The 12,369-nt window shown below is 42.6% G+C and overlaps 1 protein-coding gene across 4 annotated transcripts in view; it reads left to right on the forward strand.

Annotated features, from left to right (window-relative positions):
• The window catches only part of LOC132823865 (cadherin-11-like), a 270,392-nt gene that overhangs the window by 36,733 nt on the left and 221,290 nt on the right, over window positions 1-12,369 (forward strand). For 3 of the 4 annotated variants that reach the window (XM_060837936.1, XM_060837935.1, XM_060837938.1), the window contains exon 2: window positions 5,405-5,476. The exons of the other annotated variant lie outside the window; for it this stretch is intronic. The gene's annotated coding sequence lies outside the window, so the exon portion shown is untranslated. The remainder of the gene's footprint in view (window positions 1-5,404; window positions 5,477-12,369) is intronic. 4 annotated transcript variants of the gene reach the window in all.

A 12,369-nucleotide genomic window follows, 5' to 3' on the forward strand; every position in this document is an offset into this window, starting at 1 on the left:
AAGGGAGGTTATTTGAACCTGGAGAACTCAATATTGAGTCCTCCGTACTGTAGGTTGCCTAGGTGGAAGATAAGGTGTTCCTCCAATAGAAGCTGTGGTTTGTTTTGGCAATGGAGGAGGGGAAGGGGAATTAAAATGGACGGTGACTGGGAGGTCCGATCAGGCCCTGCAGGCCCAGCTGAGATGCTCAGTGAGCTATTCCCTTAGTTTACGTTTGGTCTCCCCAATATAGAGAAGACCACATCAGGAGCACCTGATGCTGGAGAGGCAGTTGAACCTTTGTCCACCTGGGAGGACTGTTTGGGGCCTTGGATGGAGGTGAGGGGGTTGGTGCATCGGCAGGTTTTGCACCTCTTCTGGTTGTAGGGAAAGGTACCAGGTGGATTGTTGGCGGGGGCTGGCATGAACCAAGGACTGTCGAAGGGAATGGTCCTTCTGGAGGGCTGAGAGGGGTGGGCTGGGGAAGATGTTTTTGTGGTGGGGTCTATTTGGAGTTGGCAAAAGTGTTTGAGGATGTTTGATGCCTTCCCTTTATCTGCAGCTACCTCCACACCCACTCCCAGTTATACCCGAAACATTGACTTCTACACCTTCCGGTGCAGCCTGCCTTGCTGCGTGCTTCCAGTCTCCTGTCCGTCTACTTTGGATTCCAGCATCTGCAGTTTTCCTTTGTCTCTAACCAAATGTCTCTGAAGTCGGCAAGAAATAAAAAGGCACAATTAAATGTACATTTCTCTAAGTGAAAGATAGTTTGTGGAGGAAAGGACTGCTGTATAAAGGAGCAGTATAATGTTTCTTCGAATGTATGTGACGGTCATTGAACTTATCCAAAATGGCTGCCTGTAGACCTACAGAAGAGGCTTGCGTTGAACATAAACATAAGCACAGGCCAGTTGGGCTGAATGGCCTGTTTCTGTGGTGTAAATCCTGCTTAAATTTATAAAATCACAAAATCCCTATAGCGCAGAAAGATCCATTCAGCCCATTAAGTCTGCACTGACCCTCTGAAAAGCAGACCCAACCCCTTACCCTAACCCCACATCCATATAACATTCTGAACCATGTGAATAATCTTCCCTGATTGGCTGCCTGTAACCATTGCTTCAGAAAACACAAAGCTTAAGTTACCGAATACTCATTCAGAAAAATATCCTGGGCTTGTCTCTTTTAAAAAAAAGTGCATCTGGCGTCAACAAGGCACATTTGTATTCTCAACGATAGATTGAAGAGCATAAGAGCCACCTACTTCCAGAGAATCTTCATCTTTGCAATTGATTTGAAGGTCATTAACCACCTACGTCCCACTCCCACAGCCTGTCCCCTCCCTCCACAACCTCCAAAAAAGTCAGGCACGACAATTGTTGACAGCTATAATGACGGGTGCAGTGTATCAAGGACTTAAAGCACAATCACTGAAATAATACAAACAGGCATCTGCTGTGAAGTTAGAAACTAGAACAGGAGTCCTGTAATGACAGCCCTTCATACTTCACCAGTTTGATTCATATCAGCAAACTTGTGCATTTGAGTGTGTATATTGCGCTGGGTAGTCAGGATCAAATATAATTCTGAGATCAAGTTGCATTCATGGCAGGGCGTAATTGGGCTAGCATGCAAAAATACATTTGTATTGCTATTTTAAAGTCTGCAACATTTTGTTTATATTTGCTTTATACTTCCCAGAGCACAACTCTTGATAATAAAGATTTGAGGGTCCGCTGTTGGGCTGAGGTGTACCAGGTTAAAAATCACACCGTACCAGGTTATCGTCCAGCAGGTTTATTTGGAAGCACTAGCTTTCGGAGCGCTGCTTACACAACTACCTGATGAAGGAGCGGCGCTCCAAAAGCTAGTGCTTCCAAATAAACCTGCTGGACGATAACCTGGTATGGTGTGATTTTTAACCTTGATAAAAACGACTTATCTGTATGAATGTCACATTGTAATTATGCTTTCCACCAGTGGTGGCACTGTAGCACCTTCAGTGAACAATGGTCCAGTCAAAGCTGACAAGGTGGACTCCGTTGTGAATGGACAATATAAGAAATTTCAATGGGAAAAGGTGACTTGACTGTATATCCACAGCCAACCTTGCATGCTTCAAGCTCTTACTGAAAGTGCTGGAGAAACTCCAGTAGAGAATCAAAGGTTCTTCAGAAATAACAACAGGAAGTGCTGGAGAAACTCAGCAAGCCCCATTGTCAGAATTGAAATGCTTAATTTCTCTATCCTCACATGCTGTGCCAGACCTGCTGATTTTCTCCAGCATTTTTCTGCTTTTGTTTCAGACTTCCAGCATCTGCAATATTTTGCTTTGACATACCTCAAAGCTCTACCTTTTAATTTTGGAAAACAATTCAAATAGGTTCATAGAAATGAAAAAAAAACACAAACAGATCTTTTGGTCCAAGTCAGCCACTCTGATCAGATATCCTAAATTAATCCAGTCCGATTTGGCCCATATTCCTCTAAACCCTTCCTATTCATGTACCCATCATGTTATAATTGTACCAGACTCTGTCATTTCCTCTGGCAATTCATTCCATAACGCATCACCCTCTGCACAAAAAACTTGTTCCTTTAGTCCCTTTTATATCTTTCCCCTCTCTCCTTAAACTTATGCTCTCTAGATTTGGACTCCCCATCCCTGGGGGAAGAAAAACCCTTGACTATCTATCTTATCCATGTCCTTCATCATTTTATAAATCTCTAAGGTCACCCCTTGGCCTCCGACACTCCAGGGAAAACAGCCCCAGCCTATTCAGCCTCTCCTTAAAGCTCAAACCCTCCAACCCTGGCAACATTCCTGTGATTTTGTTCCAAACCCTTTCAAGTTTAACAACATTTTTCCTATAGCAGGGAGATCAGCACTGAATGCACTTTTCCAAAACTGGCCTAACCAACATCCTGCACACCTTCAACATGACCTCCCAACTCCTATACTCAATGCACTGACCAATAAAGGCAAGCATACCAAATGTCGTCTTAACTGCCCTGTCTACCTAGATTTGTAACATTAAAAAATGCTGGGCCACAATTCACCTATGATAGATTTCGAAGCTGTCCAGAAGGAAATGACAGGTGAGACTGTTTAAAAACTAATAACAACTCTCAAATAGTTAATTAGTGAAGTCTGTCAAGTGTCATTTTGCTCCCAATCTGCCAAAGTGTTCCTCCCATCAAGTGTAGAGTGTGCAGCTACCAAGTGCTTTGCCTGACCTCAGGATGACCTACAAAGCTTCCTATCCCATCAAGTAATTTTGTGAGGCAGTCATCGGTGTGAAAAATGATGGTTAGTTTGTGCATTGCAAGAACCAAACTACATTGAAGTCTTAAGTGACTACATCATTTTTGGTTTTGTTTTAAAGAGACATTGGTTGGAGGATAAATATTGTTCAGGAGACTAGAGAAATATCCTCAACCCTTCTGTTAATCTTTGAGAGCACCCATTTAAGAGTGTAAATGGGCCGCCAATTTTTATAAGACAGTCAACACCTCTGACAGTGTAGACACTGCTTGGTACATCTTGGGCATGTCAGCCCTGGGTTTTGCATTAATTCCCCTGAAGTGGAGCTTAATTCTTGTAACCTTCTGCAGCAGAGTCAAGAGTGCTTCTGTTCTATGTAGATTTGAGTGTTATGAACTCGAAGTTGTGTCCGTGAATCTTTACCATTTGCCTCATTCCACAGTTTTATAGGTGTTGTGGTTTGGTGATCTGGGAGTTGATATTTTGATGTTGCATTGGTCAGTCTGAGTGCAAATCCAGGCAGACACTTCCACTGTGAGTGCTGCACTATGGAGATTTCTATACTTTACTCATGGGATGTAGGCATTGCTGTTTGGGTCAGCATTTATTGCCCGTACCTAATTGCTCTTGAGAAGGTGAGGGTGAGCTGTCTCCTTGAAAAGCTGGAGTCCATTAGTGTATGTAACTTTAATGCAATTAGGGAGAGAATTGCAGGATTTTGATACTGACGGAATGGTGATATATTTCCAAGTCAGAATGGTGGTGACAGTGGTATTTGAATAAGACACTAAGGTAATCAATAAGACCATAATAAAAAGGAACAGGAGTAGTCCATTTGGCCCTTCGAGCCTAAGCCTGACCCTAACCTTAACCCTATCACTCCACCATTCAATAAGATCACAACTAATCCAACATTCCTCATGTCCACTTTCCTGTCATTTCCCCATAATTTTTGATTCTCCTACTGATCAAAAATCTCTCAATCTCACCCTTAAGTATACACAAAGACACTGTCCCTACAGCTCTCTGTAGCAAGGAGTTCCAAAGACTCGCAATCCTCTGAGAGAAGAAATTCCTCCACATCTCAGTCTTAAATTGGTGTCTCTTTATTCTGAGACTGCGCCCTCTGCTCCTAGACCCTCCCATTGAGGGGAAACATCCTCTCACCATTGACCCTGTCAAGCCCCTTAAGAAACCTCTGTTTCAATGAAACCATCTCTCACTTATCTGAACTGGAGTGGGTAGAGTCCCAACCTGTTTAATCTTTGCTCATAAGACCATCCCTCCATACCTCGGATCACCCGAGTGATCCTTCTCTGAACTGCCTCCAATGAAATTATATTTTTCCTTCAATAAGGGGAGCAAAACCGCTCGCAGTACTCCAAATGTAATCTCACCAGCACCTTATACAGTTACAGTAAGACTTCCCTACTCTTACACTCCAACCTCCTTGAAATAAGGGCAGATATTCCATTAGCCTTCCTGATTCTCTGCTGCTGCCATGCACTAGCTTTCTGTGGTTCATGCACAAGAAGCCCCAGGTCTCACTATTGTTGCAAATTTCTGCAGTTCCTTTGTTCTTCCTTCCGAAACGAATGACTTTGCATTTTCCCACACTATATTCTATTTGTCAACTTTCAAGACGCTGCTTTCTCTGTCATGTTAAAGTAAAAGACCCCTTTGCCACTATTTTGACATGTCCTTGGCAAAATCTATCCATCAATCATTATCACATCGCAAGTATGGGATCTTGCCAAGTGCAAATTTCCCTGTTTCTGACACTACCACTACTTCTGAGGCTGCAAAGCACTTTAGCCCTGCCCCACCGTACTGAAAGGTGCCAGATAAATACAGCCTTGCAGTGTTAAAATAAACTCCAGTCAGCTGAAGGACAATACAGTCAGTGATTTGCTGGTGTGTAAAAATATGGGATGAATTTGGAAATGTACATCAGATTGTATACCAGTTGTAATGCGTTGACGGTCTTGTTACTACTGTCATGTAGACTTGTTGGCTGAGACAGTTCTGTCATGGAGTAAGACAAAATTAAATGCACAAATCATACTCGTATCTAGATGATCCATATTGGCTGCATCTTACCATGCTTTGTCTCATCCTATCAGCATAACCTTCTATTATTCTCTTTCTTTTGCTTAGCTTTCTCCCAAATGCATCTATGCTATTCGCCTCAACCACTCGCTGTGGTCGTGAAGTCTCAACACAATCTGGGTAAGTTTTTCTCTTTTGGAGTTATTTTATATTTACGATTTAAATAGGTTTGGACTCTTTTTTTCCCCAGCATTGGACTTCTCAATCTGTTCAACATTGTAAAGATGTCTATGGAGTCGCCCCTTGGCTTTCATTGCTCAATGAAAAACAGTCCTTGCCTGTGGAGCCTTTCCTGATCATTGTACACTTCCTGTTACACAACTTGTTATATTTTCAGTTACCCGGGTTGTCACACTACCAGAGTGGAGGCTTTGGAGAGGGTACAGAAATGGTTAACCAGGATATTACCTTGTTTGGAGGGTATTAGCTGTGAGGAAAGATTGGACAAACTTGTTTATTTTCATTTGAACATCAGAGGCTGAGGGGCAATGTGAAAGAAGTTTATAAAATTATGAGAGGCATGGATAGGGTAGATAGTCAAACTCTTTTTCCCTGGATGGAAATTTCAATTACTAAGGGGACATAGGTTTAAGATAAAAGTGGGAAAGTTTAAAGCAGATGTGATAAGCAGTTTTGTTTTGCACAGAGCTTGTAATGTGCTGCCCGAAGAGATGGTGGAAGCAGAGACAATAGCAATGTTTAAAAGGCAATTTGTCAGGTACATGAATAGGCAGGGGATAGAGGGATATGGACAGCGTAGAGGCAAAAGGTTTTCAGTTTAGTTATGCATCATGTGTTGGCAAAGACTTGGTGGGCCAAAGGGCCTGTTCCTGTGCTGTTCTGTTCTATTCTGTTGTTTGTGAATATTGATAACACTCATTTCAAGTGTTTTAATTTCATTTTTGTCGTATGGAGGCCTGAATTGTTTACAGTTGATTAAACAATGCAAATAATGAGGTGAATTCACATTCTTCTCCTTGATTTCCTCCATAGTCTTATCTGTCTCTGTAAGCTCATCCAACAAGGAAGGTTTCTTAAGCAAAGAAGCAAAAATTGCTGGAGAAACTCAGCAGGTCTGGCAGTATCTGTGTGGAGAGATACAGAGTTCATGTTTTGAAACTGGTATGAATTTTTCTGGGGGAAGATGCCTCTGCCCAATATGACACTTATTCAGAAGGGTCTTACCTGAAGCATTATCATACCAGATTGGAATTGGTTACCCTGTTTCTCTCTGCAGACACTGCATACCTGCTGAGTTTCTGAGTTTGATTCAGATTTCCAGCATCCCCAGTACTTTGTTTTTAGGGAAGTTCTCACATATATCGCTGTACCCTAATGTTATTTGCTTTACCATCAGTGACCAGGCCTTCAGCTGCCTGGGGCCTCAGTTCTGGTATTTCCTCCATATATCTCTCCATCTCTCAACCATTTTTCCCTCCTTTAAGACTCTCCTTGTTGAGTTTTGCATCATCCCTCCCAGTCCCTTTATGTGGCATGTTTTCTAAAGCTTCTGTAAGTTTCCTTTTAAAGTGTTGTATCAGTAAAGGTTGTTGGGCTATCATCTGCTAAAAGGATGGGTTGGTGGGGATCTATCTTCTTTGCTTTCTTATCTCCATTGTTTTCACAAATCAACAGAGAACTGCCCTGAACATTGACACTGCCAATAAAGAATTGATATATTGCAAACGTGAGATGTTGATTCCAATTCTCAATGTGACGTAAACACTGGAGAATGAGCCATCCTGGAAGTACTCAACAATAGAGTGTAAGAAGTGGGCGTGTAACAGAGACAGAGCTAGACTGACCCCCGGACCTTCGAACACCCATGTTCCCAGCCAGTGGGGCTCCAAACTACTTTTCTAATGACCTTTTGTGAAGAGGTTCTCCCATGCACTAAGTGACTTTAGATTTAGTTGTATCATTAATGCTGTCCGTGCCGTTTTGCAGATCCAATTACAGCAAGTTTCTTAATCATAGGAACATAGGAATGGGAATAGACCATTCAGCTCCTCCAGCCTGATTTCCTATTCAATGAGATCATGGCTCACCTGTGGCCTAACTCCATATACCTGCCTTTGGCCTGCATCCCTAAATACCTTTTGCTTAACAAAAAAAAACTATCTGTCTCAGATTTAAAATTAATACAAATGATCCAGCATCCACTGGTGTTTCTGGAAGAGAGTTCCAAACCTCTCCCACCCCTTGTGTGTGGAAGTGCTTCCTAACATCTCTCCTGAACACTCTGGCTCTCATTCTTAGACTATGCCCTCTTTTTCTAGAATCCCCAACCATTGAAAACAGCTTTTCTTCATCTGCTTAGTCTTTGCCTGTTAATATTTTGAAGACTTTGATCAAATTATCACTTAACCTTCTAAATTCTCTAGGTTTCAGGCCTCATTTGTTTAATGGCAAGCAGAAGATGTCATTCGGTCTACGATGAGAAAGTGAGGACTGCAGATGTTGGCGATCAGAGTCGAAACGTGTGGTGCTGGAAAAGCACAGCAGGTCAGGCAGCATCCGAGGAACAGGAGAATCGATGTTTCAGGCAAAACACAACTCTCCTGCTCCACGGATGCTGCCTGACCTCTGTGCTTTTCCAGCGTCACACTTTTCCATTTGGTCTATGATATCTGGGCTGACTCTTTGAAAGAGTTTTCAATTCATCCCATTTCCTCCTTTTCCCATGTGGCTTTGTAAATTCCTTCCCTTCAAGGGTACAAACCATTCCCCTTTCCACCACCCATTCAGGAAGCACACTCCAGATCACGAGAAAATGATCTGCTTTAACAAAATTGAATCTCCCGTGCTGCTGTGATACCTGCTGCCAGGCACCTTTCACTTTGATCCTCTGGTTACTGAACCTTTTGGCTGCTAGAAATGGTTTCTCTTTACTCCAATGAAATTCATTTCTCAAATCTCCTCTTCACCTTGTTGCTCTAAGCGCAATAATCTCAGCTTCACAGTCAACCCATCTGGAACTCCTTCACCTTCAGATAATTACAGCTAATTCTCTGTGCCCTTCAGGACCTTGACTTTCTTTATAAAGTGTGTCTCCAGCCTTGGCCTCAGCATTCCATCGGAAGTCCACTGAGTGATTTATAAAGGTCTAGCGTATGTTGCGTCAAAATATGAGACATTTTCAAGTGCGCTTCCCAGGCTGGACTCAATATTTAGAGTCAAAGAGTGTGGTGCTGGAAAAGCACAGTCAGTTAGGCAGCATACATGGAGGTGGAGAATTGATGTTTCAAGCATAAACTCTTCATCAGGAAAGAGGGGGTGGCCCAAGGGGGCTGAGAGAGAAATGGGAGGAGGTTGTGGAGGCAAGTGTGTTTATGAACCACAACCAACTAGGAACTGCTGGGGTAACTTTTAACTGGGAGACATCCACACTTTAGGCATGGACAGGAAATCTGGGTGACAGTTATAGCCTTAACCAGTGAGGCCCTCATTCCAAAAGCGAGCCACGATCAGACTTTTCATGAAATGTTCAGGGCAGGGAAAGATACATTATGGGGAAACACGCGTTGTGCATATAAATATCCATTTATTTGGACTGAAAATATTCTCCTTGATCCAGGCCTCGGAAGAACAGATAAAAATAGCTCCTTTGCAATTCTTCATTCCACCTGTCTAATCGTTCACGCAGCAACTCAATCCGAGCAAAAAAACAAAAGCCAAATAAAAACGATATTTTACATAAAGCACTTGGATTTGTAATGTGCCTCAGGCTCCAGGTTCGATGTTATTGTGGGTTGACTATATTTAGTTTGACTGAGCATTAGTAACCATAACACTGAAGAATGTTATTGGAATGGACTGCAATTTCTCAATTATTTGAATTTAAGATTTAGCTTTTCTTAAGTTCATTCTTTTGAGGATTGGGTCACCTTTGGCTAGGTTAGCATTTATTTCCAATCCCTAATAGCCCTTAGGAAGGTGAGAGTGAACTGCTTTCATGGCTACATGGTGTAGGTACTTCCACAATGCTGTGAGGAAGGGAGTTCCCTTATTAGTGAAGTAAAGATTATGTGTTTCCAAGTTGGGAAGGGGGGGAATGGTATTGCAGGTTGTGGTCTTCCCATGTTTCTGCTGCTTTTGTTGTGTTGGGTCATAGAGGTTACAGGATTGGAATGTGCTGTTGAATGATGTTTGGTGAGTTACTGCACTTCCTCTTGTAGATGGTACATACTGTTGCTGCTGCATATCAGTGACAGAGAGACTGAAGGTTGGAGGCAATAAATGGAATGCCCATTAAGTGGGCTGCTTGGTCCTGGCTGGTGTCAAGCTTATTGTATTTTTTGGAGCTGCACTCATTCAGGCAAGTGTGTGTATTCCATCACACTCCTGACCTGTTCTTTGCAGATAGTGGTCAGACTCTGGGGAGTCAAGAATGAGATTCCTGTCTCACACCTGCTTTTGTAGTTATTGCAGACATGGCTTCCTTAGTTCAGTTTCTGGTCAATGGGAATACCTGGGTTGTCTGTGCAGTTTGTGAGGGATTCAGTGGTGGTAAAGACATTGAGTGTCAGAAAGAGACAGCTGAATTCTATCTTATTGGTTATGATCATTGCTTGGCACTTAGAGTAAAAAATGAGGTCTGCAGATGCTGGAGATCAGAGCTGAAAATGTGCTGCTGGTTAAAGCACAGCAGGTCAGGCAGCATCTAAGGAACAGGAAATTTGACGTTTTGGGCCAGAGTCCTTCATCAGGAATGAGGAGAGTGACTCTCCTCATTCCTGATGAAGGGCTCTGGCACGAAACGTCGAATTTCCTGTTCCTTGGATGCTTGGTACTTAGAGTCACAGGGTCCTAGAATCATACAGCACAGACATGGACCCTACAGTCCAATCAGTCTATGACGTCCAAAATTCCAAACTAACCTAGTCCTGCCTGCCTGCTCCTGGCCCATCTCCCTCCTAACCTTCCCTATTCTTGTACTTATCCAAATTGTGTGGCATGAGAACCTGGCTGCAATGAAAATTAACAGAACAGCTGGACCAATTTCAGATTCTGTGCAATTGAAATTAGTTGAGAGCTGTTTTGTTGCAATAGGATTGAGCCCTTATCCATTGTGCCATTGGAGAAATTAGGAAGAGGTTTACTTTATTGGTATCCCATAAGAGAACGAAAGGGAAGAATGTTTTGTCCATTGGGCTTGATGGATAATGGAAGCAAATGGGAAGGATGTTCATCCATTAAAACTGTGTATCAAGAGAGTGTTTGAAAAGAGCTTGGCTCGTTGAAATTTATTTAGAGTGTAACTGACAAAAAGGATGTGTCCCTTTGAGATCTCGCAACAATCAGACAGGCTTTAATTTAGCGTGAAGTGGTCTACGTTCTGTTTTGTTTGTACAACCGAAGACGTGCAAAGAATTTTCAGCCAGACGCAACCTTATATAGGATGAAAATTACACTTTAAAATAGAATATTTGAATTATACACTACAGAATTTTTGGAAGGCTGATATTGTAATCGCTGGATGTGTAATCGTTGTTGCTACTGTTGGCCTGATGCCTGTTGGAGATAGAAAGCCCTGAGAGTGGGGTTCGCAACATAAGCAAGTAATAGTGCAAGTTGTTCACTCTGGTGACTATCCATATCGTCCGAGAATGTAGTGCATCATTAATCTTCATAAAACATCTGTGGTTATTGGGGAGAAGCCTTCAGCAAGCAGAAATAAGGTCACTGGTACCAAGTTTTGACAAACAATGAGGCCCCTGGTAACAGGTTTTATGAAAGGATATCTACACATGCTGCTGAAATTGGTGCGTGGCACATCATGGCAGTAATAATTCAGTTGGTACACATTATTGGAGTGAGAAGATTGAATCCAATGCCAGTTCTGAGGGATTGCTACATCACTGGAGGTTCTTCAGATGAGATATTAACCTGAGACCATACATCAACCAGCAGTCACTGAATGCAAAGGGTTCCTTACTGTTATTTTGAAGCCATAATGTGGAGATGCCAAAGTTAGAGTGGGGTGGACAAGGTCAAAAATCAAACACAACCAGGTTATTGTTCAACAGATTTATTTGAAATTGTAAGCTTTCAGAACAGAGCTCTCCCTCAGGCAGGGTATACCAGGTTAGATATTCCGGTTTGGAATACTGCCCGCAATTCTGGTCTCCCTTCTATCGGAAGAATGTTGTGAAAATTGAAAGGGTTCAGAAAAGATTTACGAGGATGTTGCCAGGGTTGGAGGGTTTGAGCTATAGGGAGAGGCTGAGTAGTCTGGGGCTGTTTTCCCTGGAGCGTTGGAGGCTGAGGGGTGACCTTATAGAGATTTGTAAAATCATGAGGCGCATGGATAGGGTAAATAAACAAAGTCTCTTCCCTGGGGGTGGGGGAGTCCAGATCTAGGTTTAGGGTGAGAGGTTTAGGGTATAGGTTTAGGGTGAGAGGGGAAAGATATAAAAGAGACATAAGGGGCAACTTGTAAATACAGAGGGTAGTACGTGTATGGAATGAGCTGCCAGAGGAAGTGGTGGAGGCTAGTATAATTGCTACATTTAAAAGGCATTTGGATGGGTATATGAATAGGAAGGGTTTTCAGGGATATGGGCTGGGTGCTGGCTGATGGTTCTAGATTGGGTTGGGATATCTGGTCGGCATGGACGAGTTGAACCGAAGGGTCTGTTTCCAGGTTGTACATCTCTATGACTCGTGTTGCCTGGTTGACATTTATGCTTTAACCACCATCAGTTAAAGCAGTACTGCCCAAGCATTTCCCTGTGTGGCTCAGATTACTCCTTCATAGCTCATGACCCCATTTAGGGTCCCAGCCAACAATGTCCATTTCTTCAGAATGATTTTAATCAAAAGAAGCACTCTGGAAAGCTCTGGCTTAAAAAACAGCCTTCAACTTTACACTGTTTGTGGGATCTTTCTATGCACGCAACAAATGATTCATTTCACATTAAAAGCATCAAGGAGCTGGAGACATCTGAACTCTCTGAAAGATGGTGCGCAAAGCTCAGATTTCTCTTTTTCTTTTTTGTTCCCATATATGG

Source organism: Hemiscyllium ocellatum, chromosome 17 (assembly GCF_020745735.1).
Source record: "Hemiscyllium ocellatum isolate sHemOce1 chromosome 17, sHemOce1.pat.X.cur, whole genome shotgun sequence".
NCBI classification, from domain to species: Eukaryota; Metazoa; Chordata; class Chondrichthyes; order Orectolobiformes; family Hemiscylliidae; genus Hemiscyllium; species Hemiscyllium ocellatum.